The sequence below is a fragment of the Cupressus sempervirens genome, chromosome 1 (assembly GCF_028749045.1).
Source record: "Cupressus sempervirens isolate cs-2001-9-10 chromosome 1, ASM2874904v1, whole genome shotgun sequence".
NCBI classification, from domain to species: domain Eukaryota; kingdom Viridiplantae; phylum Streptophyta; class Pinopsida; order Cupressales; family Cupressaceae; genus Cupressus; species Cupressus sempervirens.
In genome coordinates, this window is record NC_143118.1 from 251052743 (window position 1) to 251073605 (window position 20863).

The window sequence follows — 20863 nt, forward strand, 5'->3', positions numbered from 1 at the left end:
ATCTACATATTGAGAAACTCTATTATGCATTAAACGACACCACATTTTAATTGACCATGTAGCATAGTTATGTGGTGTCAATTTTGGAGACTTGAAATTTCCCATGATGTGAGAAATGAAAGAAAACAATAGGGAAAGAGGAACACAACACTGGAAACAACCCCCCTCCTTTTCACTCAATCAAGAAACCCCCCAAAAAAGATGCTTTTTGCACTTTATATGTAGTGCATTTACAATAGCCACTTGCCAATTTTGGCCCTAGTGGACTTCTGATTTTTCCTTTTACAACCTCCTTATAGAGTTCAAAATTGGAACATTACAATGTATCTCAGATATACAACAATTTTGAAGATATATCAAAGCATTACAATGAAGAAAATGACTTAATTCTGAAAGTGATACTTTTGTCAAGACAACCGTATAATTTGATTTCAGATCTAGAAAGTAAACAAAAAATAATGCACTTTCAAAAAAAAAGAACCTATTTTTGAGTCCAAATGAGCTCATACAAAGCAATTGAAGTTACAAAATGTAGGATTGGATAGGTACAATTGCCAAAAGATGAAATTTACAACAAATTCATGCACCAAAACAAGAAAAGAACTACACCACTGAAAAATTAATTCTACCCAAAATTTTTTAAAAATCACACTTGATTTGGAGCCTAGATGACTGAGTTATGGTCTTGCAAAGTTGGACTATCAAATCAAAAATGAATTTGGTAGGGGTTTGATCAGCAAAAGATGAGGTTAAATTTGATGGTCAAATGACCATTGCAATAGTTCAAAATTGGCTAGGAATGATGGTCATATGGCTATCAATTTTAAATTAGTAAAATAATGATCTTAGTGTAGTCAGCCCCTTGGATGATGTCACTATTGATGTGTCCTATATAGATGATTATGTCAACATATGGAACTATATGGAAAAAAGTCATGTCCACTTGCATGTTCTGCTAACTAGGCATACTTTTTAGAATGATGTATACTCAAGTGCTGATTGGGCAAGGTTTACTGAGTCACTACAACTAAGTGGGCACTATGTGGCCTAGTCTAAATGAAATGTGGTAGGGTTGGTATGGTATAACTCTAATGGAAATGGATGTTGGTAGTCCACATGGGTACTAGGCTAATGGAGCAGTCTGGTGATAGAGTGGCATATTTAAAACTATTAATGCCAGAATCAAAACTATCAATGCTAGAATATAGTTAAGTATAATCCCACATTCACCCAAAAATGGTGAAGTGGGTTCTTTATAAAGATGTTGCCACAAGGTTGAATAACAAAGGCTGCCAAGACTTTGATGAAGCTCATCATGAGCGACTTACAGAAGCCAGAGTTGTTCAGTTCAACTGGGTAATGTTATGGCTAGTATATGAACACTATTGAATTTGTAATAGAAATCGATTCTAAAATTTGTAGACTATTCACCTACCAATTGAATATGCCAATGGAATATTCAGTGTAGGGCCAAGATGTCACTACCCAATTCCTACCAAAAATATTTCTTTGGAGGCCCTACTAGGAAAAAAAAATTTCTAAAAAAATACTCTAAAAATGTAGAGAGAAATAAAATTATAGATCCGAAAAATAATTAAGTAGATCTAAAAATGACCATACCAAATTTGGAAATTGGGTGTTTGAGTTCTAGTTTGCAACCAAATTTTGCCTCCAAATTGACTTTGGCCCAACATAGGCAAATTTATAGCCAATTTTCACTGAATCGACATTTTGGATGCAATGGTGAGGTTTGTTTTGGCTCTAGATTCTCCCAATTTCTAAAAATTCTCTGGACCTAGGTTGAGGTGCTGAAGAAAGAATGGTCTCAAACGACTATATGAAGAGAATCTCCCTTAGCTCTAATACCATGTAAGAATTTTCCTTAGGGATAAGTCACCCAAGACCAAGGAACTCAAGCACAAGCACAATAGTAGACCAAAAGTGTATGATTAGAATGATAATATGATATTCATTCAATGTGTAAGTACACTAGGAGTGCCTATATATAAAAGCCTCTAGAATGCTTCTAGAATGCTTCTAGAATGCATAGGAATCAACAACATGATAAGTCATACAACTAGGCACATGTCCACCAGATATGGGTTATCCTCCATTAAGCATAGGAGTAAGTGTGATGATGAAAGAATAAGCCTACAAAGGTGTTGTAGGCAAAGTTATGTTGTAGACACCATGTGCTAAATTGGGAGTGAGAATAATTGTGTTGTCTACATGACAACTCAGTTAATTATGCAAATTCCAGTGTTGTAGACACCATGTGCTGAATTAGAGTTGTTTACTCTAGTGTTGTCAAGATAACAACGCATAAGAGTATGCAAACTCCTAAGTGTCTCACCTAAAAAATAATAAATAATTACATTGACCTAAGTAAACTTAAGTAAAGTGTAATAAGTAAATACTTATTTACACCAAGAAGTCTATTGTTGCTCGACCTCCTTTTTTCTTTCAATGTAAGGTCCTGAGGCATTATTTGCAAATTTATCTTCCTTCTCTTTCTCTTCTTCTTCTTCCTTGTTAATAAAAAGAGTGGCTATAGTGGTTAGATATTGATTTACAATGAGAGATTTTTCTTGTTCTTTGGCACTTACATTTTTTTGACCCTTCTTCTCAACTTTGATTGAAGTTATTTGGAAACTATCAGTTGTAGAGGTCACATTTAGTGCAATCTAAATCCTTGGGTAATCCTTGATTTATATCAACACAGGATTAGTGCATGGAATAGGAGTATCTAGGATTGTACTCATCAATGTTGTAATTTTAATTTCTTCCTCAATCTAGACATTTAGATTTTGCTACTTTTCATCATGAATGTCTTCAATGGTGACAAAATATTGTTTTGCACTCTCCTCTTCCTTTCTTCTTGTCTTCTATTTCAGCTTGGTTGGCTTAACTATTTCAGTGTCTTCTTCTTCCTGTTATCCTTTTGTTAGAAGACCCAACGACCCAAATGCCTTTTTCCACACTAATGTACTTTCTTGCACAACCTCTTCTGTCAAACTTTTTAAAATCTTATAAGACCTTGTCTTGTGCACAAATTTATTTTCAAAATATTTTAAAGCAATAGACATGCGATTCTTCCCTAAATATGACATTGTTTGTTCTAGAGTTGTCTCCCTTATTTGTCTTTCTAGAGGCATTTCCCATTTCCATTTTCCATCTAATCTATCCTACAATTCTTTTGGTATACCTTTTCTGAGCTCTATAAGTGTATATTTGACTTTTTCCATCATATCCAACATTTCTTGTTCAATCTTTTCTTTATTTTATTTATTTAAAGAATCATCATCAATATCTTTAAAACCTAAAATTTCTATTGAAGCTATTATACTTTCATATACATGATCAACATTCTTAGGAGGTAGTTTATCATGCCCAAACATTAGGGAAAAAACACCATTTTTTTAATGATAATAACTAAGTTTATTAAGTACTAACATTGAACGTGGTGCAGAAAAATAGCTATTAGAAAAAATAGTTCACCAAGATAACTGTGTGGGGGGGGTTTGGGGGGGGGGGGGTGGGGGGGAGGGGGTGAATCAGTTATCCAATAATTAAAACATTTATCAACCTTAAACAATCTTATCTATTCAACCAAAGTAAGCATCAACCATAACAAGATGCACATAGACAATTACACTAGATATGTTAGCAAGGGAAACCCCTGTGGGAATGATGCCCACAAGATGATGTACTAATATATAAATATTCCTTGTTAGAGGATGGACAATATTAGGATTTTATTGCAATATTTAGTGCATATGAGTCCCTGTTAGGAGACTTTGAATCCCTATTAGGAGATTCCAACCCTATTAGGAGTTGTAGAAGATAGGAGGACCCACTGTCCAAACAACCAATCACTATCATACCTTGTAGACTAGGTCATGAACCTCAAATCTGACTATCCAACTTTAGATCACACAATAAAACCTTGGCAATGAAGTTTTCTTCACTTCCGCTCTACTTTTCCTAGCTTCACATTTTTCTTTTTATGCTACTTATAATCACTTCTCTTGTATAAAAATGATAAAGGAAATTGTCCTTTATTTATATTGAATCCATCAAAAAATTCCCTGAGTTGGCTATTACACCTTTTGAATTAATTATTATAGGACCACATTAAGAACATGTTACACTTAGTGATAACATTAGTCTTTTTCCTTGCAACTAAACATTATTTTGAGTGAACTTAACCACATCTTCTCCAACATGCATTCTTCACATCTTTAACTTCCACTTCTTAGACTAACAACTTTGCTAAGAGATATAACAAATTTACCAAAACATGCTTTTGTAAGCTCTATCTTAGAACAGTCTTCACTAAAACTTACATAACTTCTTCCAGACTTAATATCTTGTGCTTTCAAGATTAGTTGCATATACTATACACTTAGTAATATTTCTCTTTAACCCCACTACTAAAAGTACTCAATGATTTGTCCATACCAACTTGGTCTTTCTGTTGTTCTTCTATCAAATACTACATAAAATTGCTTCATTGAAATGAATTACAAACACATTCATGAATGCAACATATCATCATGATAACATATCTACGATACTCCCCCATATTAATATCATCAACATTAATGCTTCCAACAATCTCCCCCTTTGGCATTGATTGCAACATAGATGAAAAACATCTAATTCCAAGAATACCAACTACAAAAGACTATTAATCTTTCTTTTCAAATCCTCTTCATCAATCATTCTCCCCCATTGATATTCCTCAATGTGCTTTACATTAAATTATTTTTCCTTGCTTTCCTAATTGTGCTTATTTTTCAGGCAACTTCTCCCCCATTGACATCAATGTCAAATGTTTTAGCAACCATCAAACTTTGTAACAATTGATTCTTACATAGCTCAAGTGTCCAAATACACTATTCAAAAACAACATCAAACAAGAATCCTAGATGATCCTATCCATCAAAGATACTCCCCCATATAGGGAGTATCAAGATTTAGTCTATACAAACAATGGTGTTCTACTACACTACATTGTTGCATTCTTCCATCATCTACTCTTATGTAGGATTAGGCATAAATCCTAGCATACATTGCAAATACACAAAGGTCTCTTTGGGAAGAGGCTTAGTGAAAATATCTGCAATATGTTCTTTAGTGTTCAAACACTCCTTTTCTACAACTTTCTCTCTCAACACGTGATACTTGATAGAAATTTGTTTGGTCTTAGAATGCAACACTAGATTCTTAGACATATTTATTGTGCTTGTGTTGTCACAGTGTATGACAAAAGGTTCACTAAATTCTATCTTTATATCCTTTAGTATCTGCTTCATTTAAACAACTTGACTACAATTGTTTATTGTTTTAACATATTTGCTTCTTCTATACTTTATAGGGTACAATCCTACTTCTTTCTTAGCCATGAAACTAATATGTAAGAACCCCAAATAGGCTCTATGCTGATCAGTGTTTGTTTCCCTGGGTGTAATGATTGTTTTTGGTTTTTTTTTGAATGTTTTAAGCTATTTTTGGGTTTTTGAGTTGATGAAAAGAAAATACAAATATTGAAAACTAATCTTACCTAAAATTATAACTCAAATCTGGTTATAATGCTAATTAAATTCATTTATTTAGATGGCTCCTAATGTATGTACAATACTTATTGTTGGAAGAATACATTAAAAACATCATCATTAATAGTTGAAAAAAACCTAATTTTTGTCTCCAATACGCAACCATGCTGCTGGTTGCTTCTTCCTTGGGCAGCGCCTATCAAAAACTGCAATATTAAATCTTTGATTTTTAATTCACTATAGAGCTGTACTCTTCACAGCACTGTAGCATACTATTCACGGCGGCACTGTAGCATGTTACTGTTTGCAGTATTGTAGCGTACTGTAGCTGCTTTTATAACCCCTTCCAACCTATAAACAGATTCATCCACTTTTTTCCTACTAAAACACAATATTGACTCCAGAATGAAGTCAACTCACAAGAAAAATTCAAGTAATATTTCAAACCCTCAAATTGCATCAACTCTGAAGATAGTATGTTCTCCACAGTCTGAATTCTTCTCAAACTTGTAGAAACCCTTGTTGCCACAACTTCAAGAAATTTCACAAGGCAAATTTTTTAAGCAATTCTCATAACCTACTCTTGAAGGAAGACAAGGTTTGTTTATAAGGACTCCTCAACTCTAGAATGAGTCTCCACACTCAATGTGGGATAAAAGATATAATAATAACATAGAAAATGTTATTACATTAAAACTTAGAAAATCCCTTTTAATTTTTCCATAAGCTTGGACCCACAATTAATTGAAACAATGGCCCCTTTTATGATATCATGACCCTCACTTAAGTTATATATTATAACTTAACAATGTAGGCTCAAAACCAATAATGTTTATTTTAACTAAATAAACATTAATATCTCCATTATTACTCAACATTTTTGAATGTCGTTTGGATTGGGAGCTAACATGATAGAACTGCATATGACCATACCCCTTTTCTAAAAATAGCAGGGATCTATCTTTATAACTCCAAAACTGCTAAAAATAGCCTGACCAAGCCAAACTCAAAGAAAAACTCATCATAAACAAACTCTGGCAACCGAGAAGAGTACTCTGCTCTGGTCCTTGGAGGATCTCCACACCAAGGTGACCCTCTATCCAATCTTATTAGCCTACGAGGGTCTCTGATAGGCTAATCACCAGCTAAAGTGATGTCTCTAGCTAGAAGGGGACATCACATAATATCCCTCTAAGAAAGAAGGCTCCACCACTAGTGCCCTTTTTATCATCCATATCGGTTTCCCAATCAACATTAATATAACTACATAAAGTAAAATCATTAGACTTATCATACTATAATCCAAACTCTGGTGTTCCTTTCAAGTATCTAAATATCTTTTTGACTATTGCATAATGTGCTTCTCGAGGATTAGCTTGGAATCTTGCAACAATTCTAACTGCATTTACTATATCTAGCCTTGTTGGAATTAGATATTGCAATCCTTTAATCATAGATTTTTACTTCTTTTGTTTAATAGTAGATATCTCATCCTTTGTAGATAACTTGTGTCCAATTACAATAGGTGTTCCAATGACTTTACATATTTCCAAACCAAATCTTTTCGGTAAATCCTTCATTTCTCCTATCATACTCATTTAAAATTCCTTCTTCATTTCTTTTGCAAACTTGTCTCTTTCATCATCATTTCCTCCAAAAATGATATCATCAAAAAATATTGCCAAGATCATCAATCCATTATCAATTTCTTTCCAATAAAGATTGATATCTATCATACCTTTTCTATATCCGTGCTTTGTCAAATGCTTGTCCAATCTTGCATACTAGATTTTGGGTGCTTACTTCAAGCCATAAAATGCTTTCTTTAGTCTGCATACTATGTCCTTATCATCTAGCAAAGGACAACCTTTAGGCTATTCTATTTATACCTCTTCTTCATGTTCTCTATTCAAATATGCTAACTTGACATCCATCTGATACACTTTGAATTTCTTATATGTTGCATATGCTAGGAATAACCTTACTACTTCAATTATAGCCATAGGAGCATAGGTCTCATCATAGTCTATTCCTTCATGCTCTGTGTAAACTTTACATATCAATCTTTCTTTTTTCCTTACAACTTCACCCTATTCATTCATCTTGTTTTTGAATACCCTTTTAGTTCCTATCGCATTCTTGTCTACTGGTTTGAAGACCAATTCCCATGTCCCATTCTTTACTATCTGAACCAATTCCTCTTTCATATCTTATATCCAATAGTCATCTTTACATGCTTCATTTGCATTCTTAGGTTCAACTTGAGATATCAACCATAGTTCTTCATTGACTCTGCTTATTTTCATCACACCTTTATCTCTGCTTCTGATGATTTTCTCAAGTGGATGATTCTTTGTCATATTATTACCCATAGTAGGAGTTGTTATCTCAAATTTTGGCTCTACTAAAGGTTCTAATATTTTTTCCTACCTTGACTCTCCTTCATTCTAAAATTCATTGTTAGTCTCAAGGAATACTTCACCATTCCTTGGTTTAGAAACAACATCATCATCTGGATTGTAATCAACTATTCGTTCTTGTATCCTAATTTCTAATCAATTCTCACATTTTCACTTTCCATAATAGTTACCAAAGATGTATCATTTATTACTTCATTAACCAATCTAGGCTCATTATCATAGTCATTCAAGAATCTTTCCATACTTTCTTTAAACTCCTCAACTTGATAAAAAAGTAAACTCTTTCTAGTTTTCCTTAACTTCTTAGGACATCTAGAAATAAAATGACTAAACTCTTTGCATGTCCAAGAAAGAAATATTTTCACACCTTCTGGCTCCCTTTTTGTAAGTAGATCAACACCTTCCTTAATCTTTATGTCTTCTTCAAATCTGGACTTATCTTTGCTTGTGCTTCTATTCTTTTGTATACAACAGAAGGATTCTGGATCTAACAACTCAATGATCTATTCTTTACAAAAATTTGATAACTTACCAAGAATTTCCACCATCTGGATGTCAAAATTTACTCTTTCAAATCTATGACTATATTTCCTAAGCATGCTTGTCATTAATCTCTCAAAGTTGTCAAAATTTATCTTTAAGGACCTAATGCTTTGATATCAATTTTTAGAAACAATAGTCCACCAATATAACTAAGGGGGGGGGGGGGGGCGGGGGGGGGGGGGGTGAATCAATTATCTATTAATTAAAACATTTATCAACCTTAAACAATATTATCCATTCAACCAAAGTAAATAACAAACATAACAAGATTCACATAGACAATTACACTAGATATGTTAACTAGGAAAACCCTTGATTAGAGGGAAAACCATAGTGGGAATGATGCCCACAAGATGATTTACTAATATAAATATTTCTTGTTAGAGGATGGACCCTATAGGGAGTCTACTAAAATATCTAGTATATACAAGTTACTATTAGGAGACTTTGAATCCCTATTACGAGATTCCAAACCTATTAGCAGTTGTGCTGACCCTATTAGGATTTTTAGAAGACAGAAGGACCCACTGTCCAAATAGCTTCTGGGGAAAGATAACCAAACTCATTGTCCAATTGATCTCTCAACTATTCCTTATAGAATAATTGTATGTACTTTGCTATAACTTCTTTCCTCTATCCTATCAACTAGACCAATCATTGTTAGACCTTGTAGACTAGGTCACAAACTCATATCCAAGTATCCATTTTTAGACCACACAATAAAACCTTGGTAATGAAGTTTTGTTCACTTTCTCTCTTCTCTACTCAACTTCACATTCAACTCTTCCTGTTGGATATAACACTACTCTTCCATGCCCATGATAAAGGAAAATGTCATTCCTTTATATTGAATCCATAAAAAATTCCCTGGGTCAATTGTTACACCTTCTCAATTAATTATCATAGGACCACATTAAGAACATGTTACACTTAGTGATAACATTGATCTTTTGCCTTCCAACTTGAATATCTTTTTGTACACATAACATTATGATGATCCAACTTAACCACATCATCTCCAACATTTCTTATTCAAATCTTTAAATTTGGCTTCTTAGAATAACAAATCTACTAAGAGATATAAAAACTTTATGAGAACATGCCTCTATAAGCTCTATCTCAAAATAGTCTTCACCAAAACTTACACAACTTCTTCTAGACATAATATCTTGTTCTTCAAAGGTTAGCTTCATATAAGAGACACATAGTAGTATCTCTCTTTAACCTTGTTACTAAAAGTACTCAATGATTTATCCGTACCAACTTGATTTTTTCATTGTTCTTCTATCAGATACCACATAAAATATCTATGTTGACATCAATGACAAACATAGTCCTGAATGTAACATATCACCATGATAACATATCTACAATACTCCCCCATAATAATATCTTTAGGAAATATATATGATAGGTTAAGTTACTAAGAGGGGAGGGGTGAATTAGTAACTAAGAAAAATTTACTCTTTAATTAATTATAATTAATCCTTCATATTTATTTTGATCTAATTACATGCATGAGAAATTGAAAACATTAAGAATTCAAACACATTGACACACAATTTAGGTGACCCAAAAACCTTCCAAATAGAAAGTATAACTAGGGTGGGGATGATACCCACAAGCATTAGTACTACTGTATAAAGTTGGCCTATTAAGGCTTACACTGATCACTTCTAATGATCTACCGTGTTAGGATCTATAAGGATTACTAGGTCCACCTTGAAAAAGGATATACAAACATATAATAAACCATGCACTCAGTAAAGAGATTTATAAAAGACTATTAATTCTACCTTGTGAAAGGCTTTGACTGATCCACCTATTAAGATGAAATAGTCATTGATCTCTGATCTATAACTTGCTTTGTTGAATGAGATACCTTTGAATCTAATGATCACCTTGTAGTGATAGATAAATGTTTGTTTCTCCTTATAGTACTTGTAGCCTTGTACTTTGATCTTCTACTCTTCTTTGCTTGTTACATTACTTGCTTACATTACATAGGATGTGATACAAAATATTACATTTATAGCAATCCAATTTACAAAATAACAAAGTCAGCTGCAATACAAGTTTACACAAAATACATAAAGTCAGCCCAAGCTACATGAACTCAGGTTCTAAATACTAGCTTAGTGAGGTTCTAGTACTTGGCATCCACAATTAATGCTCAACATCATCATCCATTCATTAGACATAGAAGCTCAGTCCATACTGATCAGTTTCCAAGTAGTCTGAACTTGGTCTGCAATAGTGACTTAGTCAATATTGTGAAACTCAACATATAAACTAAATCATTTGATTCATACTGCATGGCTTGGTAAATGCTATCATAATGAGCTCAGTATAAATTGAATCACTTGGTTAACACTGAGTGGCTTAGTCAACACTAGATTCTCATTACTGATACTATGAACTTAGTAAGCATTACATAACTTAGTTTGGATGGAGGAACTTGGTAGACCTTATGAAGCTCAGTTTACACTACTAATCACCCTTATGGTAGAAACTGCTTGGTGCAAACAAAATACTATCTTTTGGATTCAGTAGCAACTATAGAACTCGGTAGAGATGAAATGCTTCGTTAACTTTGTTGACTATAAAATATGCTTGGTAGATACTTACCATCTAAATAAGTGTGTGTCACTAATAATAAACATGATTTTAATGCCAACAAACTCCCCCTTTAGCTTTAGTGACAAAAACACTTATTAGCCAAAATTGAATTTCAACAAAACTATTTATTCATAATGTTGTGTCTCCAACTGGGTAGAGTACTTTATTTTGAGATTTTTCAAAATTTATTTTTTAGATGTATTTCTAAGTATTTGTACATGTTATGCTCCCCCATACTTATATACAATATATATTACATCTTTTCACATTTGATATATACATTTTCTCCCTTTTATGTATACTTCCTTTATAATATACATCTTCTCCCCCTTTTTAACATTAATGTCAAAGATGTCTGCTATATACTATATAGTAATGCCAAAATGTGACAAGAAATTTGAATGTACCCTTAAAATTATCACCATTGTCTTGTTCCAATTTTCTTGCAACACCTTGCATGTGTGTAAAGCAACCTGAACTTCTACTAAAAGTGCTATCATATGATTAACAATTGAGAAGTTGTTATCATGGATAAGCATTTTGGCATGTGTATTATGTTTTTGTAATGCATCCATATTTAGAGGAATCATGCCCTAAATGTGTACCAATGTAGCTCTTATTCTAGCTTCTTCTCTTTAGTAATTCTTCCTACATATTGTAATACCCCAAAATTGGCTCATTGCCATTATACCAATTCTGGTCTATCTCTAATAATTTCTAAGTCCTATTCTAATAGGCAATTCTCATTCTGCTATTTGCTACTTGACTTAATTGTCAGATGCAGGAAACCCTAATCTGCATTCATCATATTTCTTATTTAATTACTATAATATGTACTTATATTAGTCGCATTAAACCTACTCGATTTAATTATAATTTAATTATTAAGTATTTATACTTTAATTAAATTAATTTTTATCCTAAGGCTAATGTCTTATGGAATTAAATTTATTTAATTTAATAAATACACCTATCTTGATTAATTTAATTTAATTATTTAATTAAATGGGAAAGGTATTTCTAATTAATTAATTAAATGGAGTACTAACTTCTAATTAATTAAAAAAAGTTATTTAATTTAATAGGAAGCCATTCTTAATTAATTAAATGAAGTCATTTAACTAAATAAGAAAAGTGTCTCTAATTAATTAAAGATTATTTAATTAAATAGAAAAAGTAATTATGAGAGCATATCTCATTTTATTAAATTAAATATTTCACCAAAATCTCTCTTCAGTTCAAAAAGGAAAATTTCCAATTCACTATTGATGAAAAATGAGTTAAATCAGTTAACTCCTTTTTCTACTCAAATTAAAATAGTTAACTCCTTATTTTACTCAAATTAAATCTGTTAACTCCCTTTAATTTGGGAATCTCCCTTTATGACTGAACCTCATCTTCAATCCTGACCATTGATCCAAATTGATCTCAACCGTTGATGGATTTCAGGAAAGTCTATTTAAGTCACCCTCATCTCTTCATTTAGCAGGATGAATTTAGAGATTTTTGCATCAAATTGTTGCTGGAATTCATACTCACATTTGCTCATATTTTTTACATACATTTTACATTCTTAGTTTAATTCTCATCTAGATTTAATATGCATACATTTTAGCATAGCTTTCTTTTACATGTTCTTAGATTAAACGTGCATATATCATTCTAGATTAATCTGCATTCTCATATAGATTAGTCGCATTTTCTTTCAAATCCTTCATTCTTACAACATCTGGTTGCTTAAACACCTCGAATCTGAGGATATCTAACAAGCAATTTCCTTTAGATAGAAGGCAACAGGTCACTTTGCAGGCTGATTTTTGGATGAACAATCCAATGTTCATTTCAGGATGAATCCGCATACAATGACTGTGTTGAAGTGTGTGTATTAGTAGAGGCCACATATTCACGCATACATTTTTGGCACCCACCGTGGGGCCAAAAAATCAATTTTTCTGGCCTCTTTCTATATTTTTTTAATCATTTTTTTGTTCTCTGTCTGTATTGTTCTGTACAGATTCGAGAATCTTTGTGCGAGACTGTACATTTTCGCCTGAGGATCCAAAATCTTCACGTGAAGATTCTTGTTGCATTGCATGAGAAAGTTCTTTGGCACACGAAACTTCACGCAAAACCTGTTTCTTTGCACGAGGCAAATATAATTTTACGGGGGCTGTAAAACTTCTTCGCGAGGACTGTCAGGAATTTTGCATGAAATATTGCTGATAGAGAAAATTTTTTGCATTGATTATCGTGTTTTCTAGTTTTTCTGTTGACTATTCATAGTTTCTCATGTTTTTGTGTTTTTTTATTTTTTTTTGGAATAGCATAACAGCGATTTGCGAGACAATGGGAAAATCATGATAAAGTCACTAAAAATAGGTAAAATCTACTAAGTACATTGTGAGGATCACCAGGTAACCTTCCTCAACTGATAGCACTTCATTTGGATCTAAAACAAATATCTCTCGTGCTGAGCTTCTATGTGTTTCCTTCTATATTTTCATTTTACAACACATGCATAATTTGATGCTAGGGTGTGATCTTTGTTAGTATTCATTTAGCAGGCTTAGGTACTAGTGATAGATTTAGATAGCTATTTTGGGTTATTGGACTCGCTAATCTATCGGCCCCTTGTTCCACCCAGTGGTTGCAAGATCAGCACCACGTTAAAGGGGAGGGGTCTACAAGACATAAGTGTTAAATGCTCCACAAGGCAACCCTTTTGTGCTTTCTAGAACTCACTGGTTTTTGAGTTGTGGACTCGTGTTAGCTTGTGTGAGGGGATAAATGTTCCACATATTTGGACTCACCTTACATTAGTTAAAGCATTAAGTGTACCACCTTGTGCTCTTTTCTAGATCACGAGGAGATGATATCATAGATCTTTAAGAGATAATCTTAGTTTAGCATGTCGAATTAATCTGTCTATTTTGATTGGGCTAAAGGTGAAAAGGTGTCAAAACCTTGAATCTGGAAGCTAAGTCCCCTCGTGGTATAATACTATGAGTCTGTCACCTTTAGAGAGGGTTAACCATAGCAGACAATCCCTCTACAGGGAAAACTGTGTTGACGAAACCTCAAGCGGTAATAGCCATTTTTGCCATGGTAGTGACAACCGCTATATAAATGTCCTTGTGGAAGAAATCTCCATGGGTGTGGTTCATTGTGGGTTGTCAGATCTCCCTAGTAGCTCTTGAAGATTAAGTTCTCAGACTGTGTCAAAACCTCGATGCGTCAGGATTGGAGGTCACCCCTATGAGTCATAAAAGTTGCAGAGTCAAACCATTACTAAATAACTTAGAGAGGCCAACTTTTATTTTGTAGGGATGTATGCATGATTGCAAAACTCTTTGAAAATGTACACAAATAACTCTCTTAGGGATTAGCACAAACTAAGTCACTTGATTGTTCATGCACAAGGTTGCTTTTGCCCTTGCTCATTGTTTTTAGACATGCTTGAAATCACTTGCTTGCTGTATATGAGAAAATGTTAGTATGCTAATAGAAACCAAATTTAAATAAAGCTTCTACAAACTAAACAAAATTCATAAACTTCAAGATAGACTAAGATGAGATCTTAATTGAGAATATGAGCCATTAATGGGCTCTCTCAATAAGAAGCTCTCTTGTTGAGTAGCTTTGTCTAAATAGATAGGATGTATGCTCAAGCTTTATGCTTCAAAAAGGGCTTCAATGGATGATTGTGGATTTTTGGTGTGGATAGATGGCTTTAGTATGGATTTGGCTCTCAAAATAGCATTATAACTTTACTTCATGGATTGTGTTATTTTGCAAAGGGGAAGGATCCAATTTATAGGCAAGAGGCTTGAGGGATTGAGGGCTAAGATGCAAGGATGGGAAAAAGCTTATGGAAGGCTCAGATTGCATGAGAGGAGAGCACATGGATTGTGCTTCCTTATAGCCAATCAAGGAGTGACACATGTCACATGGTGAGAGGATGGAGGAAAGGGCAAGGATGAGTCAACAAAGGAGGCTCAAGAGATAAAATCTTCATAAAGACCCTCATAATGACTTGTAAGAGCAATAAAAGGGCTTGTAAGAGTCATTTATGACCTAGTGGACTTCATAAAGTTTTATGGTTGAGATATTTTGAGGGTGATGAGAGAAAATTCGACTTGGACTTGATTAGAAATGTTTTAAGCTTGTTTAGGCTTGTGCAAATGATTAGAGGATGGATTAGGATGGTTTAGGATTAGCTTAAGGATAGGCAAGTGGATGGCATTTAATGAGGGTGGATGAAGGAAGAGATATTTGTTAACTTTGGCTTGGGTTAGTAAGTTTTAACCCATGTTTAGGGAATGTGACAAGGTTAGGAGGGGATTAGGATTAGGTTTAAAGACATCTTCTAGAAGAGTCTAGATTTTGGATGAGGATAAAGACTTTCTAGAATAGTCTAGAATTTCCTAGGATGAGGATGAAGACTTTCTAGAAGAGTCTAGAACTTCTTAGGGTGAGGATAAATTAGATTTTTAGGAAATAAATAAAGTTTTATTTATTTCAAGGGTTTGGGTTGAGGAGATATTTATTAAAACTTTTTTAATAAACATGAGGATTAATATTTAATTTTAATTAAATATTTTGAGTTGGGGTTAGGGGTAGGAAATGATGAGATTAGCCTTTAATCGAAATTAAAGAAGGATTAGAAGATTTTGGAAGAGGTTATTGGTCATAAGGAAATTGGCCAATTTTTGGGCAAAAAATAAATTTTTTATTTATTTTAGGATTTTTGGTCAATTTATTAATTAAATAATTAATAAATAAGAAAATAATGTTTAAATAAGATTTAAACATTTTTGGGAGGGATTCCTTAATTAAATATTTTTAATTAAGATAAAGGGATTTAATGGCATAAAAATTAATTAATTAATTAAATAATTAATTAATTAATAAATGATGATGTCATCAGGACTTTTTCAGAAAATAAAAATACTTTATTTTCTAAAGGTTTTTAGGTGTCTACATTTTGCCCCTCTTTGATGTGATGCCGCAAGTGGCATGGCATCAAAGATAAGAAAATAAGATGCCCAAGGCTAGAGCAGAAGAGGAGAGAATGGACTGTGAGATGCCCCCCTCAAGAAGGCAGCAGGGAGAGAAAGCGAGGCTCGGTGGCTTCTTGAAAAACACAAGAATCTGGGATGAGCAAGGAGACTCAGATTGGCAAAGAGAAGGGGCTGAATTAGCTCAAACTCTCACTATGGGAGAATGATAAAGGAGAATCAGATGCACAAGAGGAAGCAAGCTTAAGACCTTAGGGAAGGTGGAGGATGAAGGAGCAGAGCGCTATAAAAAGGAATCCAGGATAGGGAGATGGATGAGGGGATTATAAAGCTGATGGAACAGGATTTCAAAGAGTTAGATTGGTGGAAGATGGGTTTCGGAGATCCCTAGGACTAGGATTGTGGATCTCGAAAGATGAGGCTTGGTGGATTGATTTGGATTGGTGGATCCCTAAGACTAGGATTGTGGATCCCTAAAGCTAAGAGTGATGAGTGATTCAAAGAGATACTGATGCATAAGCTGGGGTAGGAGAGATGGATGCTGGATATGGATGGGGGATAATGGAGATGAAGGAAAACCATTGAAGCTTTTTGAGCGGGGGGATACTTCAAAGAGAAGTACCACCATGTAGTTGAGCACTAGATTTGCTATAGGACTATTGGTTAATTGCCAAGGTTACCAAGAACATCAAGGCCTTTTCACCAACCGTCCAAAGGACTAACAAACTAACTCAAAACAAACACACAAGGATTGCCCCAGCATCACACATGAATCCTAGAGGAAGCAGCGTGGAAACGACACTGGAGAACCCACAAGCAGAAAAGAAAAACAAACAAAAGACCTGATCAAGACCTTACACTCTAATTGCCCCATTCGCAACATACCATGATATGGAAGATCGTGGCAACCTTGAGGAGGGAACAAGGAGATTGCTTGGAAAAGATACTTCAAGACCCAAAAGGGAAGATCCCAAATCAAAAGAAAGTGAAAATCCAAAAGAGAGCCATTTGCCAACGAGATGGGTAGGACAAGGCACTAACGGACCAAGATCAGACACGAGGAAAGCTATATCCTGCAAGGACCTATTGGAGAGCACCAAAGCTAGTGGATTTGGATGAGTGATGCATCTGGCAAGCTGAACTAAGAAAGATAACACTTTGGTGACAGGAAATCTAGCTAAAGGATGCGTTGGAATAGCTAACCAAGATGTGTGATGGGTGCAAGATGTTGATCAAGGACAAACTGACATGAACGCTGGATAGATACAATGGTACTAAGTTAAAGAGCATGTACAAGCTGATGGAACAAGATATGTTACAAATGTACAAGTTTGTTCATGTTTTGGTTTTTGTGAGATGGAAATGTTTGTGAAGGATGGGATGTCTATAATAGGTGATAGGTGGATAGGTAGATGGTTTGCGAAAAGCTTTAAGGAAAATGGAATTTTGTGTGTGCACGTGATAGTATACAAGCTAGGATACAGGATTATTTATAGGCTGGAATATGGTACAAACCTTGGACAAGATTTGGATAGACAAGGTATGGTACAAGATTTACAAGGTATAATACAAGCTTTGGTACAAGATTTACAAGCTATACAGGAGGTATTTACAAGCTTCATCAGATTTTGGATATTTGGTTGGAACACCAAGGGAACAAGCAAGTGTGTCTTATGGGATGGTGGGTAAATGGATGAGGGATAGGATAGTGATAGATAATGGATTAGTCTTTAGTACACAAGGCACCTGAATTACCAGGTTTTCACCAAGGTACCTATCCAAGGTGCTTGAATTGCCAAGTTTTCACCATTGGACGCTTATTTCTCTTTACTATTTTTTTCTTTTGTATTTTTCAAAAGCTAGGTATACCAAGGATCTTCAAGCATAGAACTTCTTGAGATGAATGATGTTAGTAGGATCATTCAAGAGTTCTCCTTCTGAAGTAGATAGCTGATAAGCTCCAGAGCCAAAGGAAGCAGTGACAACATAAGGACCAAGCCATGTAGGTTCAAACTTACCTTTCTTTTCTCGATCTACTTGGACTTTCATGTTTTCTTTGAGGACCATGTCACCTGGCTGAAAGTGTCGTGGAAGCACCTTCTTGTTGAAATTTCTTTTGAGACGAGTTTGATAGACTGTGAGATGATCATAGGCTTGTTGCCGCTTCTCGTCTAAGAGATCTAGCTGGGTGATTCGAGCTACTCTATATTCTTCATCTGATATTTGCCCTTGCAAAGATATGCGCAAGGAGGGAAGTTCAACCTCTATAGGTAGTACCGCTTCGGCACCATAGACTAGGGAGTATGGAGTTGTGCCTGTGGATGTACGGAAGGAAGTTCGATAGGCCCATAAGGCTGGATTTATTTGTAGGTGCCAATCACGGCCGGAATCATTGACAACTTTCTTTAGAATTTTGAGGAGGGTTTTGTTAGTTGCCTCTGCCTGGCCGTTACCTTGTGGGAAATATGGGCTAGAAAAGTGGTGATGGATGCGGAGGGAAGTGCATAATTCTTCCATGTTGAGATTTTCAAAGTTACCTCCGTGGTCGGTGAAGATGGTGGATGGGATGCCGAAGCGGCAAACAATGTGGTACAAGATGAACTTGGAGACCTGAACTCCTGTAGCTGAGACTAGGGGGACTGCTTCCACCCATTTAGTGAAATAGTCTGTAGCTGTTATTATCCATTTATGTCCATCAGATGAGAGGGGTGTGATAGTTCCAACTAGGTCAAGGCCCCAACAAGCGAAAGGCCAAGGTGGTGCAATAGGCTGTAGATCCTGTGCCGGAGCGTTCACAAGATTTGCATGCTGCTGACATGGGAGACACTTTCTGACAAAGTCACAGGAGTCTTCTTCAATGGTAGGCCAATAGTAGCCTGCTCTAAGGATTTGTCGTGCTAGGACAATACCACTCGTGTGGGCACCGCAAAGTCCAGAGTGTACTTCCTTTAACACCATCGCGGCCTCATTTTGGTCTAAACATCGAGAGAGAGTATCGTGATAACCCCGACGATATAGGGTATTGGCTATGATAACATAGCGGGATGATTTTCGAATGAGGTTCTGGCGTTGGGTACGTGTGAGGTGAGGGGATATGATACCATCGTTAAGGTAAGCATGAATCTCATGGTACCAAGGGGATTGGGGACCAACCAAGATACAAACACGGTTTGAATCCTCATTCGCATAGGCGGGTGTGAGGAGCTGCTCCACTAAAAACTCATATTGTGTAGCTGCTTGGGGAATTTCCAAGAGCGAGCCTATAGTAGCCATAGCATCTGCTGCTTTGTTCTGTATTCGAGGCACTTGTGTAAACTGAAGCTTTGTAAAATGTTGGTTTAGCTGATCAACTAGCTCTTTGTAGGGTAATAGCTTTTCATCTTTGGTTTGATATTCATTTAGGGCTTGCTTGATGATGAGCTGAGAATCGCCAAAGATTTGTAGCTCAACAATGTTCCATTCTACAGCTATCTTTAATCCTGCTATGAGGGCCTCATATTCAGCTATATTGTTGGTGCTAGGGAATTGTAGCTTGAAGGCTTTTGGAATGTAATCTCCTTGAGGTGTGACCAACAATATTCCTGCCCCTGATCCATGAGATGTGTATGAGCCATCAAAATAAAGTTTCCATGGGGGTTGTTCTTCAATTAGACAGATATGCTCATCTGGAAATTCTGTGATCAACGGATAAACATCTATTAGAGGTGCATCAGCTAGGTGATCTGCTATAGCTTGCCCTTTGATTGCCTTTCTATCCACATACTGGATGTCAAATTCACTAAGGAGCATAACCCATTTGGCCAAACGGCCTGTAAGTGCTGTTCTAGAGAGCATATACTTGAGAGGGTCAATCTTGGAGACTAGTTGGATGGTATGACTTAGCATGTAATGGCGAAGTTTTTGAGTTGAGAAAACAACTGCCAAACAAGCTTTTTCCATAGGAGTGTAATTGAGTTCATAACCAACTAGGGTTCTACTGATGTAGTAGATGGCTCTTTCTCTGTTGTAGTCATCAAGCTGTGCTAGAAGTGCCCCTAGAGCAGTAGGTGTTGCTGATATGTACAAAATCAGGGGACGACCAGGAACTGGTGGAACCAAGATAGGGGGATTGATGAGATATTGCTTGAGATGGTCGAAGCTGCGCTGACATAAAGGATCCCACTTGAAGTTCTCATCCTTCTTCAGTAAATGTGAAAATGGTGTACACTTATCTGCAAGCTGGGAGATGAAGCGCCGAACAGATTGGAGCTTTCCTTGAAGAGAGCGAAGCTGTCGCAGTGTCTGGGGAGGAGGCATGTCTAAGATAGCCTTGACCTTCTTGGGGTCAATCTCTATACCTCGTTTAGAAACTATGAAACCTAGAAGCTTGCCAGATGTGACCCCAAAGACACATTTCTTGGGATTCAGCATGAGATGATATTTGGCTAACCTATCAAAGACTTTCTCCAGGTCAGCAAGATGATCCATGAAGGTATGAGACTTGACCAAGATATCATCCACATAATCCTCCAAAATGCTATGGATGAGATCATGAAAAATGGCTGTCATAGCTCTTTGATAGGTAGCCCCAGCATTCTTTAGGCCAAAAGGCATCATGTTGTAGCAAAAGGTTCCCCAAGGGGTAGTGAATGCTGTCTTATGCTGATCCTCTTCTGCAATCTTGATTTGATTATACCCAGAAAATCCATCCATGAGGGACAAAATT

At 35.4% G+C, this 20863-nt stretch overlaps 1 pseudogene; it reads left to right on the plus strand.

The window, feature by feature from the left end:
• The first annotated feature begins 1236 nt into the window (after nt 1–1236).
• LOC149577097 (UDP-galactose/UDP-glucose transporter 4-like) overlaps nt 1237–20863 on the plus strand; it is a 78081-nt pseudogene continuing 58454 nt past the window's right edge.